This window comes from Bufo bufo, chromosome 9, assembly GCF_905171765.1.
Source record: "Bufo bufo chromosome 9, aBufBuf1.1, whole genome shotgun sequence".
NCBI classification, from domain to species: Eukaryota; Metazoa; Chordata; class Amphibia; order Anura; family Bufonidae; genus Bufo; species Bufo bufo.
This window is the reverse complement of record NC_053397.1, coordinates 8341684-8368443: the sequence shown is the minus strand read 5'-3', so window position 1 is coordinate 8368443 and position 26760 is coordinate 8341684. Positions and strand designations below refer to the sequence as shown.

The following is a 26760-nucleotide window of genomic DNA, read 5'->3' as shown; positions in this document are numbered from 1 at the left end:
CATGCTGATATGGCGTTATTTGATTATTTCCCATAAGATGCTCTCTACATAGCATCTCTCAGAAAACCCTTCAAACAGTTTACCCACAACAGATGTTAAACTTACCGGCCTATAGTTTCCAGGCTCTGTTTTTGGACCCCTTTTTGAATATTGGCACCACTTTTGCATGTGCCCAATCCTGTGGGACATTCCCCTGTCAGTACAGAGTCCGCCAAATATCAGAAATAAGGGTCTGGCTATGACATTACTTAATTCCCTTAGGGATACGGGGGTGTATGCCATCCGGTCCTGGCGATTTGTCTATTTTGATTTTTTAAGTCGCTGATGTACTTCTTCCTGGGTCAGACAGGACACTTTTAATGGCGAATTTATTTCAAGCATTCAGCATTTCATCTGACAGTTTATTTTCCTCAGTGAATACATTGGAGAAAAAAAATATTTAACAGCTTTGCTTTCTCCTCGTCGCTCTCTGCGACTCACCCCCTCATTACTCTTTAAAGGGCCGACACCTTCAGATTTATACTTTTTAACATTTATATATTGAGTTACATCCTGTATTATACTCCAGAGCTGCACTCACAATTCTGCTGGTGCAGTCACTATGTAAATACATTACTTATCCTGTAATGATCCTGAGTTACATCTGTATTATTCTCCAGAGCTGCACTCACTATTCTGCTGGTGCAGTCACTGTGTACATACATTACTTATCATGTACTGATCCTGAGTTACATCCTGTATTATATTCAAGAAGCTGCACCTCACTATTCTGCTGGGGAGTCACTGTGTACATACATTACTTATCCTGTACTGATCCTGAGTTACATCCTGTATTATACTCCAGAGCTGCACTCACAATTCTGCTGGTGCAGTCACTATGTAAATACTTACTTATCCTGTACTGATCCTGAGTTACATCCTGTATTATACTCCAGAGCTGCACTCACTATTCTGCTGGTGCAGTCACTGTGTACATACATTACTTATCCTGTACTGATCCCTGAGTTACATCCTGTATTATATTCCAGAGCTGCACTCACTATTCTGCTGGTGCAGTCACTGTGTACATACATTACTTATCCCTGTACTGATCCTGAGTTATATCCTGTATTATATTCCATGAGCCTGCACTCACTATTCTGCTGGTGCAGTCACTGTGTACATACATTAGTTATCCTGTACTGATCCTGAGTTACATCCTGTATTATACTCCAGAGCTGCACTCACTATTCTTGCTGGTGCAGTATCACAGTGTACATACATTACATATCCTGTACTGATCCTGAGTTACCATCCTGTATTATACTCCAGAGCTGCACTCACTATTCTGCTGGGTGCAGTCACTGTGTACATACATTACTTATTCTGTACTGACTCCTGAGTTACGTCATGTATTATACTCCAGAGCTGCACCTCACTATTCTTCTGGTGGAGACACTGTGTACATAACCTTACTTATCCTGTACTGATCATGAGTTACATCCTGTATTATACTCAGAGCTGCACTCACTATTCTGCTGATGCAGTCACTGTGCTACACTACATTACTTATCCTGTACTGATCCTAAATTACATCCTGTATTATACTCCAGAGCTGCACTCACTATTCTGCTGGTGCAGTCACTGTGTACATACATTACTTATCCTGTACGGATCCTGAGTTACATCCTGTATTGTACTCCAGAGCTGCACTCACTATTCTGCTGCTCTATACTGTGATTTTGCATTCATTCTTTAGTAGCTTTCCAGCTGCCGATTTAGTCCTGTGCCTGCACACAGCTTGCTCTGGTGATTTGCATTCGGGGAAGTGTCCTTGTCACTACAGGCTCCATACAGTTATCCCTAACTATCCCTCTACCTCACAGCAGCTCAGCTTACATTTTAGGAGGGTTCTGCCCATTTGCCTGCTGTTTCCAGCAGTAAAGTGTAACCTCCTTTTCCTATCTCAGATATGTGAAGAATCTTTTGTAACAGTCGTTTATTGCAGACGTCTCGGCCGATCTGACTCCCAGCAGTCCTTGCACAGCCCAATAACCATGGTCTACCCCAAACAACCAGCACACATCACATTTAACAGGTAGGTCCTCTGGATCTCAGAAGATAACTCATGGCACCAGAAGACTGCAAGCAGGAGACCATCAGCACTCACGTTACCATCCCAATATACAAGAAATGTCCAATGATACGGATGCTCCTCTAGCTCCCAGAGATGCCATCAATATACAATCTATGGTCCACAATCTGGAGCTGAGAATTTAGTGTACAGAAGATCCCAGCACTCGGCCTCCTTCCTGTGCACAGTAATAGCTCCGTGCTCCCTGGGTCACAGTAAGGTGTCTACACAGTCACAGCAGGTGGCTGCACATCATACCCGGGGTATATCAGGAATACATTCTCAGGTGCACACAGACATGTCACCAATACATGTCACCCATCCTGAGTAAAAGGGCCTCTTGAAAACGATGTAACCAAGTAAACATAAGTAATTAGTTGTTACATGTTTCTATGCTACAATATTGGAACTTTATGAGATGTCTGAGAGGGGTTCTCCGGGATCAGAAAAATATGGCTGCTTTCTTCCACACCTTTCTTATACCCAGCGACATCACAGCACAGAGATAATACACACAGTGATGTCACAGTACAGGGATAATACACACAGTGATGTCACAGTACAGGGATAATAAACACAGTGATGTCACAGTACAGGGATAATACACACAGTGATGTCACAGTACAGAGATAATACACACAGTGATGTCACAGTACAGGGATAATAAACACAGTGATGTCACAGTGCAGGGATAATAAACACAGTGATGTCACAGTGCAGGGATAATAAACACAGTGATGTCACAGTACAGAGATAATAAACACAGTGATGTCACAGTACAGGGATAATACACACAGTGATGTCACAGTACAGGGATAATAAACACAGTGATGTCACAGTGCAGGGATAATAAACACAGTGATGTCACAGTGCAGGGATAATAAACACAGTGATGTCACAGTGCAGGGATAATAAACACAGTGATGTCACAGTACAGGGATAATACACACAGTGATGTCACAGTACAGGGATAATACACACAGTGATGTCACAGCACAGGGATAATGCACCACAGTGATGTCACAGTACAGAGATAATACACACAGTGATGTCACAGTACAGAGATAATACACACAGTGATTGTCACAGTACAGAGATAATACACACAGTGATGTCACAGTACAGGGATAATACACACAGTGATGTCACAGTACAGGGATAATAAACACAGTGATGTCACAGTACAGAGATAATACACACAGTGATGTCACAGTACAGAGATAATAAACACAGTGATGTCACAGTACAGAGATAATAAACACAGTGATGTCACAGTACAGAGATAATACACACAGTGATGTCACAGTGTAGGGATAATAAACACAGTGATGTCACAGTGCAGGGATAATAAACACAGTGATGTCACAGTGCAGGGATAATAAACACAGTGATGTCACAGTACAGGGATAATACACACAGTGATGTCACAGTACAGGGATAATACCACACAGTGATGTCACAGCACAGGGATAATGCACACAGTGATGTCACAGTACAGAGATAATACACACAGTGATGTCACAGTACAGAGATAATACACACAGTGATGTCACAGTACAGGGATAATACACACAGTGTGTCACAGTACAGGGATAATAAACACAGTGATGTCACAGTACAGAGATAATAAACACAGTAGGACCCACAGTACAGAGATAATACACACAGTGATGTCACAGTACAGAGATAATAAACACAGTGATGTCACAGTACAGAGATCAATACACACAGTGATGTCACAGTACAGGGATAATGCACACAGTGATGTCACAGTACAGAGATAATACACACAGTGATGGTCACAGTACAGGGATAATACACACAGTGATGTCACAGTACAGAGATAATACACACAGTGATGTCACAGTACAGAGATAATTCACACAGTGATGTCACAGTACAGGGATAATAAACACAGTGATGTCACAGTACAGAGATAATACACACAGTGATGTCACAGTACAGGGATAATACACACAGTGATGTCACAGTACAGAGATAATACACACAGTGATGTCACAGTACAGAGATAATACACACAGTGATGTCACAGTACAGAGATAATAAACACAGTGATGTCACAGTACAGAGATAATACATACAGTGATGTCACAGTACAGAGATAATAAACACAGTGATGTCACAGTACAGGGATAATAAACACAGTGATGTCACAGTACAGGGATAATGCACACAGTGATGTCACAGTACAGAGATAATAAACACAGTGATGTCACAGTACAGGGATAATAAACACAGTGAATGTCACAGTACAGAGATAATACACACAGTGATGTCACAGTATAGGGATAATAAACACAGTGATGTCACAGTGCAGGTATAATAAACACAGTGATGTCACAGTACAGAGATAATACACACAGTGATGTCACAGTACAGAGATAATACACACAGTGGATGTCACAGTACAAGGATAATTACACACAGTGATGTCACAGTACAGGGATAATAAACACAGTGATGTCACAGTACAGAGATAATAAACACAGTGATGCCAAAGTACAGAGATAATACACACAGCGATGTCACAGTACAGAGATAATAAACACAGTGATGTCACAGTACAGAGATAATACACACAGTGATGTCACAGTACAGAGATAATAAAACACAGTGATGTCACAGTACAAAGATAATAAACACAGTGATGTCACAGAACAGGGATAATAAACACAGTGATGTCACAGTACAGGGATAATACACACAGTGATGTCACAGTACAGGGATAATGCACACAGTGAGGTCATGTATCACCAGCAAAGAAAACCATAATATCACAGCACATATAAGTTAAGTCCCTCCTTCGGTCACCATTAATAACACACGTCTCAGTAGAACTTGGCCCCCATAGTATTTGCGTCCATGCACAGGTTGTGCGCCGGTATTGTAGCTCAGCCGCATTGACTTCCATGGAGCTGAGCTGCAATACCAGATACATCCCATAAACAAGTGTGGCGCTGTTATTGGTGGGAAGCTGCCATGTGTTTCTAATCCTGGACTTCCTTCCCATTACAGCCCTGATGTATGCTACAAGCGGAGCAGCAGAAGATGCCTCCTCTGCAGCGCATCCTTCACCCAGGAGCAGGATTGTAAAATCATTGCACCCGTTTGATCGCTGCTCAGGATGGACGGCCCAGCGCAGCGCACATCATCTCACCGACCCAATATTATCTCCACAAGAGCTAATTATTGTCAGAACATCTGGAGAACATCATGGCAGCCTCGTCCCAGGAAAGAGTCACGAATCCCACATTATCCTATTAAGCTGCCCACACCTGGATAGCGGCGCGCCTAGGCGGACGCTTCACTGTGGCGGCGGGGGCGCTTGTATCGCGGGTCTATCTAACACGGCCCTTTTCTTCTCCAGCCTGTCTTGCATTCTCATCTCCTTGTCTCTCTTCTTCTTTATCCTTTCATCATGCCTCTATCCATTACCGCTCTCCCTCCTCCCGCTCTCCCTCTCTAAAGATTAAGGAGCCGTGCGTTTGCTTCTGCAGACGTTTCATGTTTTTCTTGAAAAAAAATAAAAGTCTTGTGGTTTTGAGCTGCAAATTTATTGCAATTTGTGATGACGGCAGATTGTGCGGATGCATCCCGGCAGAGCAGATCCCAAAGTTACGAGACATGAGATGCTCCTGACTACAGAATGCACATTAGGCCCCAGAATCCAGGGATGGAAGTGAAACCTATATCCAGAATGCCCTCCAGAGACATCCACAGCGTATGGAGGCAGCAGCAGCAGCAAAATCTATATTTACACTATGCATTAAGCCTGTGGCGGACCCCAAAGCTACAGACGACAGCTAGGGCCAAAAAAACACATTTCCCATCACATTGCGACTACCAATGAGAAGAACAGTTTTCTCAGTTTGTGGATGATTCAGGCATCTGGAGGAAGGTTGTGAAATGAGCTGCAGGGGTCCGACCCGTATGTTTAACTATTTAGTCAGGAGGAATATGAAACTAGACTGTGGAGGAAGACACCAAATTCTACCCACCAGTAGCAGTACCTAAGACTGATGACGTCATCGTGCAATGACATCAGCAACAGGGGTGAGTCTGTTATAAAGCTTTATGTAGTCAGAAGAGTTTAGCACTAGACCATGGAGGAAGCCATTATTACTAGTGTTGAGCGCGAATATTCAAATTTTATCGCAAATTTTCTGATTTCTGATTTTTGCAATCAAAAAATAATGAGGAGATCACGAATTCTCGAATATATGACGAATATTCGCCCAAATATTCGCAAAATATCGCAAATTTGAATATTGCCCCTGCTGCTCATCACTGATTATTACTGGTTTACAAATCCTAGCAACCAATAAGTAGAAAGTAGAACAATTGAAACATTGTAACGACTGACTATGGATAAGCAGGGGTGTGTCTATTATAAGGCATTAAGACAAAAAAGCTCTCAAACGTAGCAAATAAAAACCGGCATGCTGCACCGGATACTTAGGTGTTTTATTGCATCAAAACACACAAAAAATGGACTGCCTTTGAAACATGTAGCTGTAGTTTTTCATTAGTTTTTTATGCGTGTTTATGCAACCTCAAAGAATCCGCTGCCGCGCACCGTTTGTATTTGCTACCTTTGGGAGCCTTTTTGTCTTCACTTCTCTTTCGGCCTCCTACGTGCAGCAGCCTGGTCTCTCGCTAGTGTGGTCCCTGGTTACAACATGATCCGGAAAGGTGTACTGACCCACAGGGATTAATTCAGTGACCTAGGAGGCATCACACCAGGGAGCGCCCCTCTCTTTTTTCTTTTATTATAAGGATTTAGTCAGGAGTTTAGCACTAGACCATGGAGGAAGCCATTATTACTGGTTTGCAAATCCTAGTGACCAATCAGCAGAAAGTAGAACAATTGAAACATTGTAACCACTGACTATGGATGATGACATCATCATCATTTAATGTCATCAGCTGTAAAAGATAAAGAGAGTGGGTGCTCCATGTGTGATATCCTAGGGGGTATGGGAAGGCCAACAAATTAGAGTTGTGCAGAACTAGGTCCAACATTAGGAATCAGCAAAGTTCTACCCCATGGCGGGGGAAGGACTAGGCTGCTGCAGGTTTTTGAAGTAAGTAGCAATTTTTTAAAAACAGTTTAAAAAAATTACATAAAAAGCATGCTATGTGCTTCGGTGGCGGTCACGGAGGAAGCCATCACTACTGGTTTGCATTCACCTCTCCCGCTCTTCATTGCAATGGAGCCCCCCTTCTTCCTTACAGCTGCCCACCCCCATGTTGGTTCATGTTGGAAATTTTGGAAACCACTAGGGGGCAGCAGAGATTGTAAAAAATAAATAAATAAATAAATCACTGCACTCCTATCAGCGGACTGCAGAACTCCATGAGGACCGATACTCTCATCCTACTGACCTCTACTACTCCCAACAAACCAGGCCAGCAGTGAGCCAATGCTATAATGAAGCACATGAAGCCTCGCAGCACAGAAGATATTAATTCAGCACAAAGAGGAAGGTAAAGGCTTCCCGGCCAAGGAAGGAACAAATTCTGCTTCGCTGTGCGCATTATCTGCTGCGTCTGTGCAAAAACTGACACAATGGAGCCCTAGACAATGTAACCTGACTTACAATTAGAGAATATTGCCATCAGTAATGTGCTCGGATTCACACAATTTTGCCTGTTTGCTCCTAAATTTCCTTTCCCCTTAGGATATAAGGTAGTAATGACCCCAAAGGCAACATGAAACTTCTGGACCACAAAGGCAACATCTATAACCGGAGCCCCAACCTACCATGTACCATCTATAACCTTGGAGTCTTCTTATGGGTAGAGAAGCCTGAATAAGACTGCTACCTCTGCACCCCCTGTGCATGCCCCTGAATGACTCTAAGGCTAGTCCCACCTTAAAGTTGCAGGTCCTTTGGAAAATGCTACGTTTATCCTTTAAATAACTGGGCAATTTAACGGGACCTCTCCCTATCTACAGACCCCATAGCAGTTACAGAGGCTACCTATGGTTTATTGCACTTCCATTTGCTCTATTTTATGCCCATGGATTAAAAAGAGTTGCCCTTTAAAGTGGGTCTCCCACCATTAAATATAATATGTTTAACGCCCCCTGGTGTTCATTTACTTGCACAGTATGGCTCCACCTGGTTTTCATTTACTTACATAGTATGTCATCACCTGGTGTTCATTTACTTGCACAGTATGGCGCCACCTGGTGTTCAGTTACTTATATAGTATGGCTCCCCCTGGTGTTCAGTTACTTACATAGTATGGCTCCCCCTGGTGTTCAGTTACTTACATAGTATGGCTCCACCTGGTGTTCAGTTACTTACATAGTATGGCTCCACCTGGTGTTCAGTTGCTTACATAGTATGGCTCCACCTGGTGTTCAGTTACTTACATAGTATGGCTCCCCCTGGTGTTCAGTTACTTACATAGTATGGCTCCACCTGGTGTTCAGTTACTTACATAGTATGGCACCACCTGGTGTTCAGTTACTTTCATAGTATAGCACTACCTGGTGTTCACAGTGTACAACAATGTGCAGGTCCACCTCATGAGGTGCCAACTGGTGTTTATTTACATGCATATTACAGCGCCACCTGGTGTTTATATATTTACATAGTATGGCGACATCTGGTGTTTATATATTTACATAGTATGGTGCCACCTGGTGTTCAGTTACGTACATAGTACGGTGCCACCTGGTGTTCAGTTACGTACATAGTACAGCGCCACCTGGTGTTCAGTTACTTACATAGTATGGCGCCACCTGGTGTTCAGATTACTGACATAGTATGGTGCCACCTGGTGTTCAGTTACGTACATAGTACAGCGCCACCTGGTGTTCAGTTACTTACATAGTATGGCACCACCTGGTGTTCATTTGATTACATAGTATGGCACCACCTGGTGGTCAGTTACTTACATAGTATGGTGCCACCTGGTGTTCAGTTACTTACATAGTATGGCTCCACCTAGTGTTCAGTTACTTACATAGTATGGCTCCCCTGGTGTTCAGTTCCTTACATAGTATGGCTCCACCTGGTGTTCAGTTACTTACATAGTATGGCTCCACCTGGTGTTCAGTTACTTACATAGTATGGCTTCCACCTAGTGTTCAGTTACTTACATAGTATGGCTCCCCCTGGTGTTCATTTGCTTACATAGTATGGCTCCACTTGGTGTTCATTTGCTTACATAGTATGGCTCCCCCTGGTGTTCATTTGCTTACATAGTATGGCTCCACTTGGTGTTCATTTGCTTACATAGTATGGCTCCACTTGGTGTTCATTTGCTTACATAGTATGGCTCCACTTGGTGTTCATTTGCTTACATAGTATGGCTCCACTTGGTGTTCATTTGCTTACATAGTATGGCTCCCCCTGGTGTTCATTTGCTTACATAGTATGGCTCCACTTGGTGTTCATTTGCTTACATAGTACAGCACCACCTGATGTTCACAGTGTACAGCTATGTGCAGGTCCACCTTATGAGTTGAGTACTGGTGGTCACACATGCTCAGTCACGGTCTCTGCACAGTGATCCTCTGTTCCCTTTGCCAATAGAAATAGTTTTCTGCTTGTCAGGAGAGGAGCTGAGCCTCAGCAGTAGCATAAAGGTATAGCTGGGAAAATCCCCCTCCTGCTGAGGCAGTGAGAGGGCACTATACTGTCAGCTGCCAGAGGGGGAAGGAGACTGATTCTGTCCAGAACAGGTATTTTTTGTGACATAAACACTGTGACTGCTTTTTTGTAGCTCTTGCTTTCCCATCATGCAGAATGGGGCGGTCCACTTCTACTCAGCGGCTGCGCCAATGTCCCCCAGGTGTGCTCCTCGCTGGTGCCCTTGATTACTGGGCAGCTCCACGAGGCAGCCTGTTGGCAGATCTTGCATCGGATGAACGGGTTGTGAACCTTGCCCTCTCTCCTCTTCTGCAGAGTGACATCGCAATTCCCTGATTCCTCCGGTCGCCATCTCCGGGGAAGCAACGCTGTTAAACCTGCTAACAGGCCCCGAGCCCCTGGGAAAATGAGGCTTGTTAAACGGTCGGCATGGAGAGGACATAATCCACACATGCGGCTGACACTTTCGGAGATCGGCAATTGGTCGCTTTTGCCAATGACTAAAGTCAGGTTGGGAGGGGAAGCGGTGTCCATTTTGACGGTATCCCGCTGTCTCTCTTCCATCAGGAATCCACAGCATTTATCGGGGAGGCTCCTTGGGGACGATTGTCTGCCATTTTCCTGTTAGGGTAGCGTTACCTCCGCGGTTTATTGCGTTATTGGCTTGTAATGGAGCGGAGGAGGGGCACACTCGCCGCGCTCTTGTTAGCATTTGTGACTGGTTTCATTACCTTGTTACCTTGTATCGGATCAGTCCCCTGTTAGCTTGTAATGGAACGGGGAGGACTGTATCCGGCACTTTCTACACCGCGGCCTGGGTCTGATAATGACATTACCCGGGGGGGAGCGACACGCAGGAGCGGCTTCCATTTCACCTGCAAATCCCCGGCCCGGACGTACGGTGGGGAAGACGGAATAATAAATGATCCTGGAAAAATGCCTGGTCCTGGCCCGTCTAATCCTCCTGCTGCCTCCTCTCATCTCGTCTCGGCTCCAGACCACCAAATTGTGGACGGACATGCGGAGGGATTGTCCGGAAATTACACAATGTAACGGAGCGGACGGATCACTACCCCCACCATTGTATATAAATCCCCTGTGCGGTGGCAGCGTGTCATAAACCTGTACTTTATAAGCAGCTCCACCTTATTATTGCAGAGATGGAGTAATAACAGGGCAGGATGAAAGTGAATCGCAGCACGAGGGGCTGCGGGGGGCACAGGGGGCGTGGAGGGAGTGAGTGGGCTACGTTTAATGTGATGCATGAGGGTGACACATTGTAATGAGCGTGTAGAAGAGGCTGTGGGTGTTTGGGATCCAGGGTATCACATAGTGCTGGGGCACTGGCTTTAAATCCCACCAGGGGCCCCCAGCTATACTGGGGTGCACCGATTCCAGTTATAGTGGGGTGCACAGATTCCAGCTATAATGGGGTGCACAGATTGCAGCTATAGTAGGGTGCGCCGATTCCAGATATAGTGGGGGTGCACAGATTCCAGCTATAGTGGGGGTGCACAGATTCCAGCTATAATGGGGTGCACAGATTCCAGCTATAGTGGGGTGCACAGATGCCAGTTATAGTGGGGTGCACAGATTCCAGCTATAGTGGGGGTGCACAGATTCCAGCTATAGTGGGGGTGCACAGATTCCAGTTATAGTGGGGTGCACTGATTCCAGCTATAGTGGGGTGCACAGATTCCAGTTATAGTGGGGTGCACTGATTCCAGCTATAGTGGGGTGCACAGATTCCAGTTATAGTGGGGTGCACTGATTCCAGCTATAGTGGGGTGCACAGATTCCAGTTATAGTGGGGTGGACAGATTCCAGTTATAGTGGGGGTGCACAGATTCCAGTTATAGTGGGGTGCACTGATTCCAGCTATAGTGGGGTGCACAGATTCCAGTTATAGTGGGGTGCACTGATTCCAGCTATAGTGGGGTGCACAGATTCCAGTTATAGTGGGGTGCACTGATTCCAGCTATAGTGGGGTGCACAGATTCCAGTTATAGTGGGGTGCACAGATTCCAGCTATAGTGGGGTGCACAGATTCCAGTTATAGTGGGGTGCACAGATTCCAGCTATAGTGGGGTGCACAGATTCCAGCTATAGTGGGGTGCACAGATGCCAGTTATAGTGGGGTGCACAGATTCTAGCTATAGTGGGGTGCACAGATGCCAGTTATAGTGGGGTGCACAGATTCTAGCTATAATGGGGTGCACAGATGCCACTTATACTGGGGGTGCACAGATTCCAGCTATAGTGGGGTGCACAGATGCCAGTTATAGTGGGGTGCACAGATTCCAGCTATAGTGGGGTGCACAGATGCCAGTTATACTGGGAATGCACAGATGCCAGTTATAGTGGGGTGCACTGATTCTAGCTATAGTGGGGTGCACAGATTCCAGTTATAGTGGGGTGCACTGATTCCAGCTATAGTGGGGTGCACTGATTCCAGCTATAGTGGGGTGCACAGATTCGAGCTATAGTGGGGTGCACAGATGCCAGTTATAGTGGGGTGCACAGATTCCACTTATACTGGGGGTGCACTGATTCCAGCTATAGTGGGGTGCACAGATTCCACTTATACTGGGGGTGCACTGATTCCAGATATAGTGGGGTGCACAGATTCCACTTATACTGGGGGTGCACTGATTCCAGCTATAGTGGGGTGCACAGATTCCACTTATACTGGGGGTGCACTGATTCCAGCTATAGTGGGGTGCACAGATTCCAGCTATAGTGGGGTGCACAGATTCCAGCTATAGTGGGGTGCACAGATTCGAGCTATAGTGGGGTGCACAGATGCCCGTTATAGTGGGGTGCACAGATTCCAGCTATAGTGGGGTTCACTGATTCCAGCTATAGTGGGGTGCACAGATTCCAGTTATAGTGGGGTGCACAGATTCCAGCTATAGTGGGGTGCACAGATTCCAGCTATAGTGGGGGGTGCACAGATTCTAGCTATAGTGGGGTGCACAGATTCCACTTATACTGGGGGTGCACAGATTCCAGCTATAGTGGGGGTGCACAGATTCTAGCTATAGTGGGGTGCACAGATTCCACTTATACTGGGGGTGCACAGATGCCAGTTATAGTGGGGTGGACTGATTCCAGCTATAGTGGGGGTGCACAGATTCTAGCTATAGTGGGGGTGCACAGATTCTAGCTATAGTGGGGTGTACTGATTCCAGCTATAGTGGGGTGCACAGATGCCAGTTATAGTGGGGTGCACAGATGCCAGTTATAGTGGGGTGCACAGATTCTAGCTATAGTGGGGTGTACTGATTCCAGCTATAGTGGGGGTGCACAGATTCCAGCTATAGTGGGGTGCACAGATTCTAGCTATAGTGGGGTGCACAGATTCTAGCTATAGTGGGGTGTACTGATTCCAGCTATAGTGGGGTGCACAGATGCCAGTTATAGTGGGGTGCACAGATGCCAGTTATAGTGGGGTGCACAGATTCTAGCTATAGTGGGGTGCACAGATGCCAGTTATAGTGGGGTGCACAGATGCCAGTTATAGTGGGGTGCACAGATTCTAGCTATAGTGGGGTGCACAGATTCCAGCTATAGTGGGGTACACAGATGCCAGTTATAGTGGGGTGCACAGATTCTAGCTATAGTGGGGTGCACAGATTCCAGTTATAGTGGGGTGCACAGATTCTAGCTATAGTAGGGTGTACTGATTCCAGCTATAGTGGGGTGCACAGATTTTAGCTATAGTGGGGTGCACAGATGCCAGTTATAGTGGGGTGCACAGATTCCAGCTATAGTAGGGTGTACTGATTCCAGCTATAGTGGGGTGCACAGATTCCAGCTATAGTGGGGTACACAGATGCCAGTTATAGTGGGGGTGCACAGATTTAGTCCTAAATGTCCACTGAAGCCCAGCCAGTGAAATGTGGCCTTTTTCTATGCTGCACTGGGGAAATTGCTGGTGGATACTGGGGCGCAAGGTTCAGCTCTGATCACCCCCAGACAGGGCCAGTCGGTCGCAGCAGGAGCGACAAAATGCCAATCAGCTGCAATAAAAGTCGATGCAAAACTCTTCAGATCACAAGCGGCGCAGGCACCGCTGAATCAATCAATGTCTGCTCGACCAAATTGTATCCCAGTCTACGTGGATCTGAGCAGGACCCCATCACCTCCATCATCCTCCATCCTGCCCACAGGCCCAGGTGAGGACCCTGCTGACCCAGGTGTCACCGTTCCTGTGACATCTACAGCACAAGATCCGCACATTACAGATACCAGAACATGGACATGTGGGCAGCGCTAGATCACCCCAGAGAGACTAGAGTGCTAGCTCTGCGGTCTATACTATATGACATTCAATGCATGTCGATTTGTCTGTATATAGGAGACCCCATAAAGCATCTTGTGCCAGGAGGCTCAGGCAGACAGACTGCAGAATCTGCTGTAGACCTCATTACAAGCATCCTCACATGTATATGAGCAGCTCATTAAATGTATGGATACACCTAATAGCAGCAAACATCAAAGTGCATCTTCTTGTAAAGCATACAATAACCAAACCCATCCCTAGACCCCCCCCCCCCCCCCCCATAATACACACCCTACCAAGGCTGTGCACCCCCAACACTGCACCTCTGCTATAGATGATATAACCTGAGGTTGTGATGCATCCGGGCAGTGTGCATTGATAGAGGAACCCAAGGTATAGAGACCAGGAAAACACCCAACATCCACCCTATGGTTCTGTTTCACTGACATGTGGACTGGAAGCAAAAAACATGACACGACTGGATGCACACATAGAGAGTCACACACACGCATCCCTTTTATCACCCCACACACAGATGTACACACTGTCAATGGACTTATCACATAGGCACACTCATCCCGCCAACATACAACTACATGCAACCTGCAAATAGCAAAATGCAAAAGCACATTGTGAGGGCTAAACACCCACTTGTCTGTCGGTGGTCTAACCTTGGGGGCTTCAGGATAATAATCCACAATCCCCTCTCAGTGGGTAATATGCTGCAGACAACATACAGCAAAGTATTACATGCATCTATAAATATAGGAGGAAAGGGTGGGTGGGGATCATACCCAGACCCCCATAAAGCAACTATATAATCCATTTGCAATGACTCCATAAACAAACTGACATCTAGCAACACACAATGTGTATATATATATATATATATATATATATATATATATATATATATATACACTGCAAGGTCCTATATACAACCCCTACAGAGCACTGGCTGGATCCATGAAGAGCCCCCTGCACAGGTGAGGGGACACAGGGTCTACCTGCACAGGTGAGGGGACACAGGGTCTACCTGCACAGGTGAGGGGACACAGGGTCTACCTGCACAGGTGAGGGGACACAGGGTCTACCTGCACAGGTGAGGGGACACAGGGTCTACCTGCACAGGTGAGGGGACACAGGGTCTACCTGCAAAGGTGAGGGGACACAGGGTCTACCTGCACAGGTGAGGGGACACAGGGTCTACCTGCACAGGTGAGGGGACACGGGGTCTACCTGCACAGGTGAGGGGACACGGGGTCTACCTGCACAGGTGAGGGGACACAGGGTCTACCTGCACAGCATCTTGGCAGTGGAGCAGGCAATTCTGCACACGCTCTCCTGTTCAGAGCTCTGACAGAGACAATACATTTACTTCTGTGTCCCAGTTTTGTCCCTTTGTAATTATAATCCTATTTGCTCTCACAGTCCAGAATCTCTGCAAGTACACAGCACACACAGCCTCAGCTGCACCAACCCCAAAGTGCTGGACACAGGGTGGAGACAACGTATATAGCAGGGCATATGTATGACCACCTTGAGGCAATGTACAGAATAGACCATACAACTACTGTATAAATGACAACTTGATACAATGTATACATAATGCCCTCAATCTATGAGTAATAGCTTCACGGAAACTACGTATAGGGGCTGAGCGCAATGTCAATGGATATCATGTATACAACATAATATATATGGCAGGTTGGTACGCTTCATACCTTAATATATTGTATAATATTTGAGTAACAAATATACATCACACCTGAATACACCGTATACATCAGATGAAATGAAAACTGCCCACCTGTACATATCATACAGGGACGTGATACAATGTATACATCCTAAATAGCTACATAGACAGCATGCACCTGGCTAGAATACATAGTCTGACTTGATATGTTGTGTAAATAACACCTGGATACAATGTATACAATCTGTATGAATAACATATTTAACAATGTATACATTCTACCTGGAGCAGCTCCACGGATACTATATATAAATCCTACCTTGACACCAATGCACACGTCCTGCCTGGATACAATGTCTCCTACTGGCTCCCTATAGCACTAGAATAACAATAGAAACAAAGTCTCCATCCTCTATACAAAGAACTGGTGAGTGGATAATCCCAGCCGTCGCCCCTGGACAGATCCCACCACGTACATACGCTGTGTCAGGCTCCATCCACTGTATCCAGAATCCAGCTGGTCACATCCCATCCGCCCTGGTCACAGGGAGCTGCTGGTCTGGTCCCTGAGATGCTCTGAGCCTCGGCTGCTCTGTGAGGAGCTTCTCCTCCACCAAGCAAACCCCCCCAGGACTCACATAATTAGTACAGAACCCAGGAGAAGAAGAGCAGAGATCTACAGCTGTGACAGAGGAGGAGAGAGATGGAGAGAAGAGGAGAGGAGGGAGGCGAAGGGAGAGAGAGGCAGAACAGAGGAGGAGAAGAAGAAAAGGGGGTGTAAGGAGGGGGGCACAGAGGAGGAGACACAAATAAGAATTATAATGAAAAGGATTGAGGCTGAACACACAGAATAAACATGACACTGAGCTGCTGGTGACAGGTATATATCCAGGCGAGGCTGCGGATCAGGGTGGGGGGCACTAATTATTACAGAAGCAAGCATCTAGACAATGGGGGTGCCTAGGTATAATGAGGAGGGGGCACCCGTGAGGTTAGGTCTAATCAAAGCCCAATGCACAGGGAGGCATCACCAAGTCAATAAGCAGCTGTCACCTAAAGATGCAGATGCATTGATTTACAGGAGGGGGTATATAAGATAGAGCCATGATGGCCGGGCATGTCACAATATCACAATGTATATGCTGTGCCTGGAAACACTGGCTGATATACAATGGACACACCAAGGGCTAGGCCAGGAGGTGGCATTGGGTCCTGGATCGGACATGGGCACCTATGTGCCTCCTCTGCCTAAGGAGGGGGGGAAGGGGGTGTAAAATCAACCTGCACATGGGTGTCAAGTGTCCCCATGGTCGGCCTGCTGTAACCTCTGATCCCAGGGCTCAGCTAACAACAACCAGTAATGTGACAGATTTTAGATTTTCTAATCTAAGTAATACATTTCCTCCAGTTAGGAACGATTCTCATATTGATTATCTCTCCCGCGGATTTTAGAAATGTGCAGCCACTGTATCATGGAGCCATGAGGGTTAATCAGTTATAAAGTCCTCAAGTGTCACATTAAAGGGGATGCACAGAAAAACATGGCTACCCCCCCCCCCCCCTTACCCAAAACAGCAGCACACCCTGCCGATGGGTTCTGTCAGGTACGGAAACTAGAGCCCCACTGACGTAAAAGGGAAGAGCTATACGTACAACACAAAACCTGGAGATGGATTCTGGAAGAAAGTCCCATGTTTTTCCAATCAAGGCCAAGTGCTAAGTTAGGCCTCATGAACACATCCGTTGCTCCGTTGCGTGTGGCCCCGCAAAAAATATATAACCTGTCCTATTCTTGTCCGCACTTTGCGGACAAGAATAGGCAGTTATATTAAAGGCTGTCCATGCCGTTCCGCAAATTGCGGAACGCACGCGGACGCCATCCGTGTTTTGCGGATCGCAAAAAACGGAACGGTCGTCTGCATGAGGCCTTAAAGTGATGTGTGACGAGACATTTTTATCAAAGGAGGAACATGCAGTCATAAGGTGTCACAGCAGGTGGCAATGATTTAGTCACTGGCTAGAATGATGCCAAAAAAGTGCACATCATACAATGATCATTAATGTGTCAATTAACTACAGAAGTCAGTCCTAATTAGGCCTCTTTCACATGACCGTTATGGATTTTTAAGTGTTTTTGCGGTCAGTTTTTCACGGATCCGTTGTTCACTTTTTTTGTTTCCATTTGTGTTCCATTTTTATGTATGGCATATACAGTATACAGTAACTGCATAGAAAAAATTGGGCTGGACTCAACATTTTCAAAAGATGGTTCCGCAAAACGGAACCGATACGGAAGACATACGGATGCATTTCCGTATGTGTTCCGTTTATTTTGCGGACCCATGACTTAAATGGAACCACGGAACGTGATTTGCGGGCAATAATAGGACAAGTTCTATCTTTCAACGGAACTGAAAAACAGAAATATGGACACGGAATGCATACGTAATACATTCCATTTTTTTTGCGGAAACCATTGAAATGAATGGTTGCGTATATATGGACCGTATACGGAACAAAAAAAAAAAAGGTTGTGTGGAACCTTAGAAGATATTTTCCAAGACTTCAGCTCTACATGGATTGTTTAGATCAGTCTCAGAAAGGCTCCCGGTTTATGTGATTCAAGGGAATTATGATATAAAACAATAGTATGTTACCGGCTGTAGATTACTGATACAAAGACCTCCAGATCCCAAAAGAGTTATCAAACATCAGAACATTTATTGTCAATCAGTAAAAAAGAGCTTAAACTATTCAGATGTCACTAAAAACCTAATATCAGGGAGAGAAAAAACATTACACAGAAGACAAGTCAGACAACAATATATATAAATATAGAATTAATCAGTGTTATTCCCAATGCTACAAACCACAAAACATGGCGGGAAGATAAAACACAAGACTATATACAGTATAACCGCTATAACACTTCTCCTATGTACAAGAATATAACTACTATAATACTGCTCCTATGTGCAAGAATATAACTACTATAATACTGCCTCCTATGTACAAAGAAATATAACTACTATAATACTGCTCCTCTGTACAAGAATATAACTACTATAATACTGCCTACTATATACAAGAATATAACTACTATAATACTGCGTCCTATGTACAAGAATATAACTACTATAATACTGCCTCCTATGTACAAGAATATAACTACTATAATACTGCCCTATGTACAAGAATATAACTACTATAATACTGCTCCTGTGTACAAGAATATAACTACTATAATACTGCCTCCTATGTGCAAGAATATAACTACTATAATACTGCCTCCTATGTACAAGAATATAACTACTATAATACTGCTCCTCTGTACAAGAATATAACTACTATAATACTGCCTCCTATATACAAGAATATAACTACTATAATACTGCTCCTATGTACAAGAATATAACTACTATAATACTGCCCCTATGTACAAGAATATAACTACTATAATACTGCTCCTATATACAAGAATATAACTACTATAATACTGCTCCTATGTACAGGAATATAACTACTATAATACTGCTCCTATGTACAAGAATATAACTACTATAATACTGCTCCTATGTACAAGAATATAACTACTATAATACTGCTCCTATGTACAAGAATATAACTACTATAATACTGCTCCTATGTACAAGAATATAACTACTATAATACTGCATCCTATGTACAAGAATATAACTTCTATAATACTGCTCCTATGTACAAGAATATAACTACTATAATACTGCTCCTATGTACAAGAATATAACTACTATAATACTGCTCCTATGTACAATAATATAACTACTATAATACTGCTCCTATGTACAAGAATATAACTACTATAATACTGCTCCTATGTACAAGAATATAACTACTATAATACTGCTCCTATGTACAAGAATATAACTACTATAATACTGCTCCTATATACAAGAATATAACTACTATAATACTGCTCCTATGTACAAGAATATAACTACTATAATACTGCCTCCTATGTACAAGAATATAACTACTATAATACTGCCTCCTATGTACAAGAATATAACTACTATAATACTGCTCCTATGTACAAGATTATAAATACTATAATACTGCTCCTATGTACAAGAATATACCTACTATAATACTGCTCCTATGTACTGGAATATAACTACTATAATACTGCTCCTATGTACAAGAATATAACTACTATAAAACTGCCTCCCTATGTACAAGAATATAACTACTATAATACTGCCTCCTATGTACAAGAATATAACTACTATAATACTGCTCCTATGTACAAGAATATAACTACTATAATACTGCTCCTATGCACAAGAATATAACTACTATAATACTGCTCCTATGTACAAGAATATAACTACTATAATACTGCTCCTATGTACAAGAATATAACTACTATAATACTGCCCCCTATGTACAAGTATATAACTACTATAATACTGCCTCCTATGTACAAGAATATAACTACTATAAAACTGCCTCCTATGTACAAGAATATAACTACTATAATACTGCCTCCTATGTACAAGAATATAACTACTATAATACTGCTCCTATGTACAAGAATATAACTACTATAATACTGCTCCTATGTACAAGAATATAACTACTATAATACTGCTCCTATGTACAAGAATACAACTACTATAATACTGCTCCTATGTACAAGAATATAACTACTATAATACTGCTCCTATGTACAAGAATATAACTACTATAATACTGCCCCCTATGTACAAGAATATAACTACTATAATACTGCCTCCTATGTACAAGAATATAACTACTATAATACTGCTCCTATGTACAATATAACTACTATAATACTGCCTCCTATGTACAAGAATATAACTACTATAATACTGCTCCTATGTACAGGAATATAACTACTATAATACTGCTCCTATGTACAATATAACTACTATAATACTGCCTCCTATGTACAAGAATATAACTACTATAATACTGCTCCTATGTACAAGAATATAACTACTATAATACTGCTCCTATGTACAAGAATATAACTACTATAATACTGCCTCCTATGTACAAGAATATAACTACTATAATACTGCTCCTATGTACAAGAATATAACTACTATAATACTGCTCCTATGTACAAGAATATAACTACTATAATAATGCCTCCTATGTACAAGAATATAACTACTATAATACTGCTCCTATGTACAAGAATATAACTACTATAATACTGCCCCCTATGTACAAGAATATAACTACTATAATACTGCCTCCTATGTACAAGAATATAACTACTATAATACTGCTCCTATGTACAATATAACTACTATAATACTGCCTCCTATGTACAGGAATATAACTACTATAATACTGCTCCTATGTACAAGAATATAACTACTATAATACTGCTCCTATGTACAATATAACTACTATAATACTGCCTCCTATGTACAAGAATATAACTACTATAATACTGCTCCTATGTACAAGAATATAACTACTATAATACTGCTCCTATGTACAAGAATATAACTACTATAATACTGCCTCCTATGTACAAGAATATAACTACTATAATACTGCCTCTAAGTACAAGAATATAACTGCTATATACTGCCTCCTATGTACAAGAATATAACTACTATAATACTGCTCCTATGTACAAGAATATAACTACTATAATACTGCTCCTATGTACAAGAATATAACTACTATAATACTGCCTCCTATGTACAAGAATATAACTACTATAATACTGCTCCTATGTACAAGAATATAACTACTATAATACTGCTCCTATGTACAAGATATAACTACTATAATACTGCTCCTATATACAAGAATATAACTACTATAATAGGGCCTCCTATGTACAAGAATATAACTACTATAATACTGCTCCTATGTACAAGACTATAACTACTATTGGGCTCCGCGGATCTACAAAACACGGACAGCGGCAATGTGCGTTCCGCATTTGCGGACAAGAATAGGACATGTTCTATTTTTTTCAGGAACGGAATTGCTGACCCGGAAGTGCGGATCTGCAATTCCGTATCTGGGCAGCACATAGAAATCAATGGGTCCGCAATTCCGTCCTGCAAAATGCGGAACGAAATTGGGTGACGTGTGAATGGACCCTTATACTGCCTATTATGTACAAGAATATTCTCTCTGTCTCTGTGTTGCGGTATTTCCTTCCGCCTTGCACCTGTTTCTTACAGTATAAAGCCTCTGCTCATCCCATTAGCTCCTGTTTTCGACCCTTTCTTGTCCTGTAAATCCGCGCCCGTTACACCGGGTACTGTATATATAACCGCTCTGACGTTGACGCCGGATTCACCATAGAACATCTGCTCTGATATTTTACGTTTTACTTGTGGTCGCAGTTTTGTGGCCTCGTGTCTCTGCTCAGGTGTACTCTGAATGGGTATCTGAGGGGTGAGGGCGAGAAGTCGACTGGTTAATGGGCACAATATGTATTTCGGAGAGCGCGCACATCTCCTGCACCGTCATATCTTGCCTGAGCAGTTGCATCGCTGCAGGCTACAGTCTGCTGCTCTGGGCCTGTGTTGTTAGCTGATTTGGGGCCGCCAGCGAGCCGGGCCCCTCGTGTACCCTCAGAGACACCACATTTATGTCAGGGAAGCACTCAGAAGCATATAGACAATGGCAGGAAGAGTGTCTGGGGAGACGGCAGAGCCCTGATGGACAGAGGAAGAGCGGGTTAAGAGGCTCCTACTCCTCCATAGTCACTGCTGAGGATGGCACATCGTTAATGGACCAGTCACCGCTCAATACAGCTCTGCTATAAGAGACTGCTGGTCACTCTCACGTGGAGAGAGAGAGCTGTTTGCACTGCCTGTCTCTTTAGAGAACACTACAGTCGTCTCTTCCCAAAATTAAATGGGTGATAACAGGGAGCAGTAGATTTCACTGAAGTACAGAGAGGCGCGCAGGCACACACTGCAAGTGGACTGTCCCTCGAAATGATGGACGGGAGGGAAGGTTAACAGCTGTCACAGGACTACAAGCCCCATCATGTTCTCTGCATCTGCTGCAGCAATGACCTGGGAGATCCAGAATACGGGAAAAGAGCGTTCCATAATGTTCACTGCACGTGATACGTGACTGGCTGAGATACATGGGCTCTGCAGGCAGTATCACACATGATGGGATTAGATACAGCTCAGCAGACAGTATCACACATGATAGGATTAGATACACTGCTCAGCAGACAGTATCACACAGGATGGGATTAGATACACAGCTCAGCAGACAGTATCACACAGGATAGGATTAGATACACAGCTCAGCAGACAGTATCACACAGGATGGGATTTGATACACAGCTCAGCAGACTGTATCACACCTGATAGGATTAGATACACTGCTCAGTAGACGGTATCACACAGGATAGGATTAGATACACAGCTCAGCAGACAGTATCACACATGATGGGCTTAGATACACAGCTCAGCAGACTGTATCACACAGGATAGGATTAGATACACAGCTCAGCAGACAGTATCACACAGGATAGGATTAGATACACAGCTCAGCAGACAGTATCACACAGGATGGGATTAGATACACAGCCTCAGCAGACAGTATCACACAGGATAGGATTAGATACACAGCTCAGGAGCCACTATCACACATAGACAGTATCACACATGATGGGCTTAGATACACAGCTCAGCAGACTGTATCACACAGGATAGGATTAGATACACAGCTCAGCAGACAGTATCACACAGGATAGGATTAGATACACAGCTCAGCAGACAGTATCACACAGGATGGGATTAGATACACAGCTCAGCAGACAGTATCACACAGGATAGGATTAGATACACAGCTCAGCAGACAGTATCACACAGGATGGGATTAGATACACTGCTCAGTAGACGGTATCACACAGGATAGGATTAGATACAAAGCTCAGCAGACAGTATCACACATGATAGGATTAGATACACAGCTCAGCAGACAGTATCACACATGATAGGATTAGATACATGCTCAGTAGACGGTATCACACAGGATAGGATTAGATACACAGCTCAGCAGACAGTATCACACATGATGGGCTTAGATACACAGCTCAGCAGACTGTATCACACAGGATAGATTAGATACACAGCTCAGCAGACAGTATCACACAGGATAGGATTAGATACACAGCTCAGCAGACAGTATCACACAGGACAGGATTAGATACATAGCTCAGCAGACAGTATCACACAATAGGATTAGATACACAGCTCAGCAGACAGTATCACACAATAGGATTAGATACACAGCTCAGCAGACAGTATCACACAGGAGAGGATTAGATACACAGCTCAGCAGACAGTATCACACAGGATAGGATTAGATACACAGCTCAGCAGACAGTGTCACACAGGATAGGATTAGATACACAGCTCAGCAGACAGTATCACACAGGATAGGATTAGATACACAGCTCAGGAGCCACTATCACACATTACAGGCGTAGATACAGCAGCTCCTCAGCACAGTATCAGCGGCTTGGATACACAGCTGCACACTGTCCTTGATTCCTGTAAACGTGGCCCCAGATCTGTGACACCCCAGAGAAGCACAAACATGAACCCCACTTACTACACACAGGTCGGCAGATGTGATACTGCCTGTAATTGGGGAGTCAATGACTCTCACTTCAGTGCCTCGCTGCAGCCAATCAGCTCCTGCAGAACAGCGAGCTGATTAATTGTGCGCAGAATGTCTCCGCTATTTATATCCTCAGCGCGGAGACATCTCAACAGGTCTGTACAGCGCAACACACAATCACACAGAAATAGGTTAATTAAACACGATTCAGAGGAAGACAGAAAGAAAAGGAAAAACTGCACAAACTGCAGCAATAAACACATAACAAGCATATAAGGGGGCAGCAAACAAATCACTGGGGGGAGGGGTCCGGCCGACCCCCGAATGTGACACCAAGAAAGTAGGAGAAAACAACTAGGACCTATACATGTCAGCAAATAAATCATGATTCCTGCAAGAAAAACCTAGAACCAAATCTGTAGGCTTCGCATAAGAAATAATACATTACCTATCCTGTACTGATTCTGAGTTACATCCTGTATTATACTCCAGAGCTGCACTCACTATTCTGCTGGTGCAGTCACTGTGTACATACATTACTTATCCTGTACTGATCCTGAGATACATCCTGTATTATACTCCAGAGCTGCACTCACTATTCTGCTGGTGGAGTCACTGTGTACATACATTACTTATCCTGTACTGATCCTGAGTTAAATCCTGTATTATACTCCAGAGCTGCACTCACTATTCTGCTGGTGCAGTCACTGTGTACATACATTACTTATCCTGTACTGATCCTGAGTTACATCCTGTATTATACTCCAGAGCTGCACTCACTATTCTGCTGGTGCAGTCACTGTGTACATACATTACTTATCCTGGACTGATCCTGAGTTACATTCTGTATTATACTCCAGAGCTGCACTCACTATTCTGCTGGTGGAGTCACTGTGTACATACATTACTTATCCTGTACTGATCCTGAGTTAAATCCTGTATTATACTCCAGAGCTGCACTCACTATTCTGCTGGTGCAGTCACTGTGTACATACATTACTTATCCTGTACTGATCCTGAGTTACATCCTGTATTATACTCCAGAGCTGCACTCACTATTCTGCTGGTGCAGTCACTGTGTACATACATTACTTTTCCTGTACTGATCCTGAGTTGCATCCTGTATTATAATTCAGAGCTGCACTCACTATTCTGCTGGTGCAGTCATCATGTACATACACTACTTATCCTGTACTGATCCTGATTTACATCCTGTATTATACTCCAGAGCTGCACTCACTATTCTGCTGGGGCAGTCACTGTGTACATACATTACTTATCCTGTACTGATCCTGAGTTAAATCTTGTATTATACTCCAGAGCTGCACTTACTATTCTGCTGCTGCAGTCACTGTGTACATACATTACTTATCCTGTACTGATCCTGAGTTACATCCTGTATTATACTCCAGAGCTGCACTCACTATTCTGCTGGTGCAGACACTGTGTACATACACTACTTATCCTGTACTGATCCTGAGTTACATCCTGTATTATACTTCAGAGCTGCACTCACTATTCTGCTGGTGCAGTCACTGTGTACATACATTACTTATCCTGGACTGATCCTGAGTTACATTCTGTATTATACTCCAGAGCTGCACTCACTATTCTGCTGGTGGAGTCACTGTGTACATACATTACTTATCCTGTACTGATCCTGAGTTAAATCCTGTATTATACTCCAGAGCTGCACTCACTATTCTGCTGGTGCAGTCACTGTGTACATACATTACTTATCCTGTACTGATCCTGAGTTACATCCTGTATTATACTCCAGAGCTGCACTCACTATTCTGCTGGTGCAGTCACTGTGTACATACATTACTTTTCCTGTACTGTTCCTGAGTTACATCCTGTATTATAATTCAGAGCTGCACTCACTATTCTGCTGGTGCAGTCATCATGTACATACACTACTTATCCTGTACTGATCCTGATTTACATCCTGTATTATACTCCAGAGCTGCACTCACTATTCTGCTGGGGCAGTCACTGTGTACATACATTACTTATCCTGTACTGATCCTGAGTTAAATCCTGTATTATACTCCAGAGCTGCACTTACTATTCTGCTGCTGCAGTCACTGTGTACATACATTACTTATCCTGTACTGATCCTGAGTTACATCCTGTATTATACTCCAGAGCTGCACTCACTATTCTGCTGGTGCAGGACACTGTGTACATACACTACTTATCCTGTACTGATCCTGAGTTACATCCTGTATTATACTTCAGAGCTGCACTCACTATTCTGCTGGTGCAGTCGATGTGTACATACATTACTTATCCTGTACTGATCCTGAGTTACATCCTATATTATACTCCAGAGCTGCACTCACTATTCTGCTGGTGCAGTCACTGTGTACATACATTACTTATCCTGTACTGACCCTGAGTTACA

At 43.7% G+C, this 26760-nt stretch overlaps 1 protein-coding gene across 4 annotated transcripts in view; it reads right to left on the bottom strand.

Annotated features, from left to right (window-relative positions):
- The window catches only part of CNTN4 (contactin 4), a 212306-nt gene that overhangs the window by 107372 nt on the left and 78174 nt on the right, over positions 1-26760 (bottom strand). Inside the window, exon 1 of one of the 4 annotated variants that reach the window (XM_040406991.1) lies at positions 16206-16300. The exons of 1 other annotated variant lie outside the window; for it this stretch is intronic. The gene's annotated coding sequence lies outside the window, so the exon portion shown is untranslated. Of the gene's footprint in view, positions 1-9486; positions 9502-16044; positions 16124-16205; positions 16301-26760 lie in introns of those variants that run through there. 2 more of the 4 variants (XM_040406992.1, XM_040406993.1) reach the window with 2 other exon arrangements.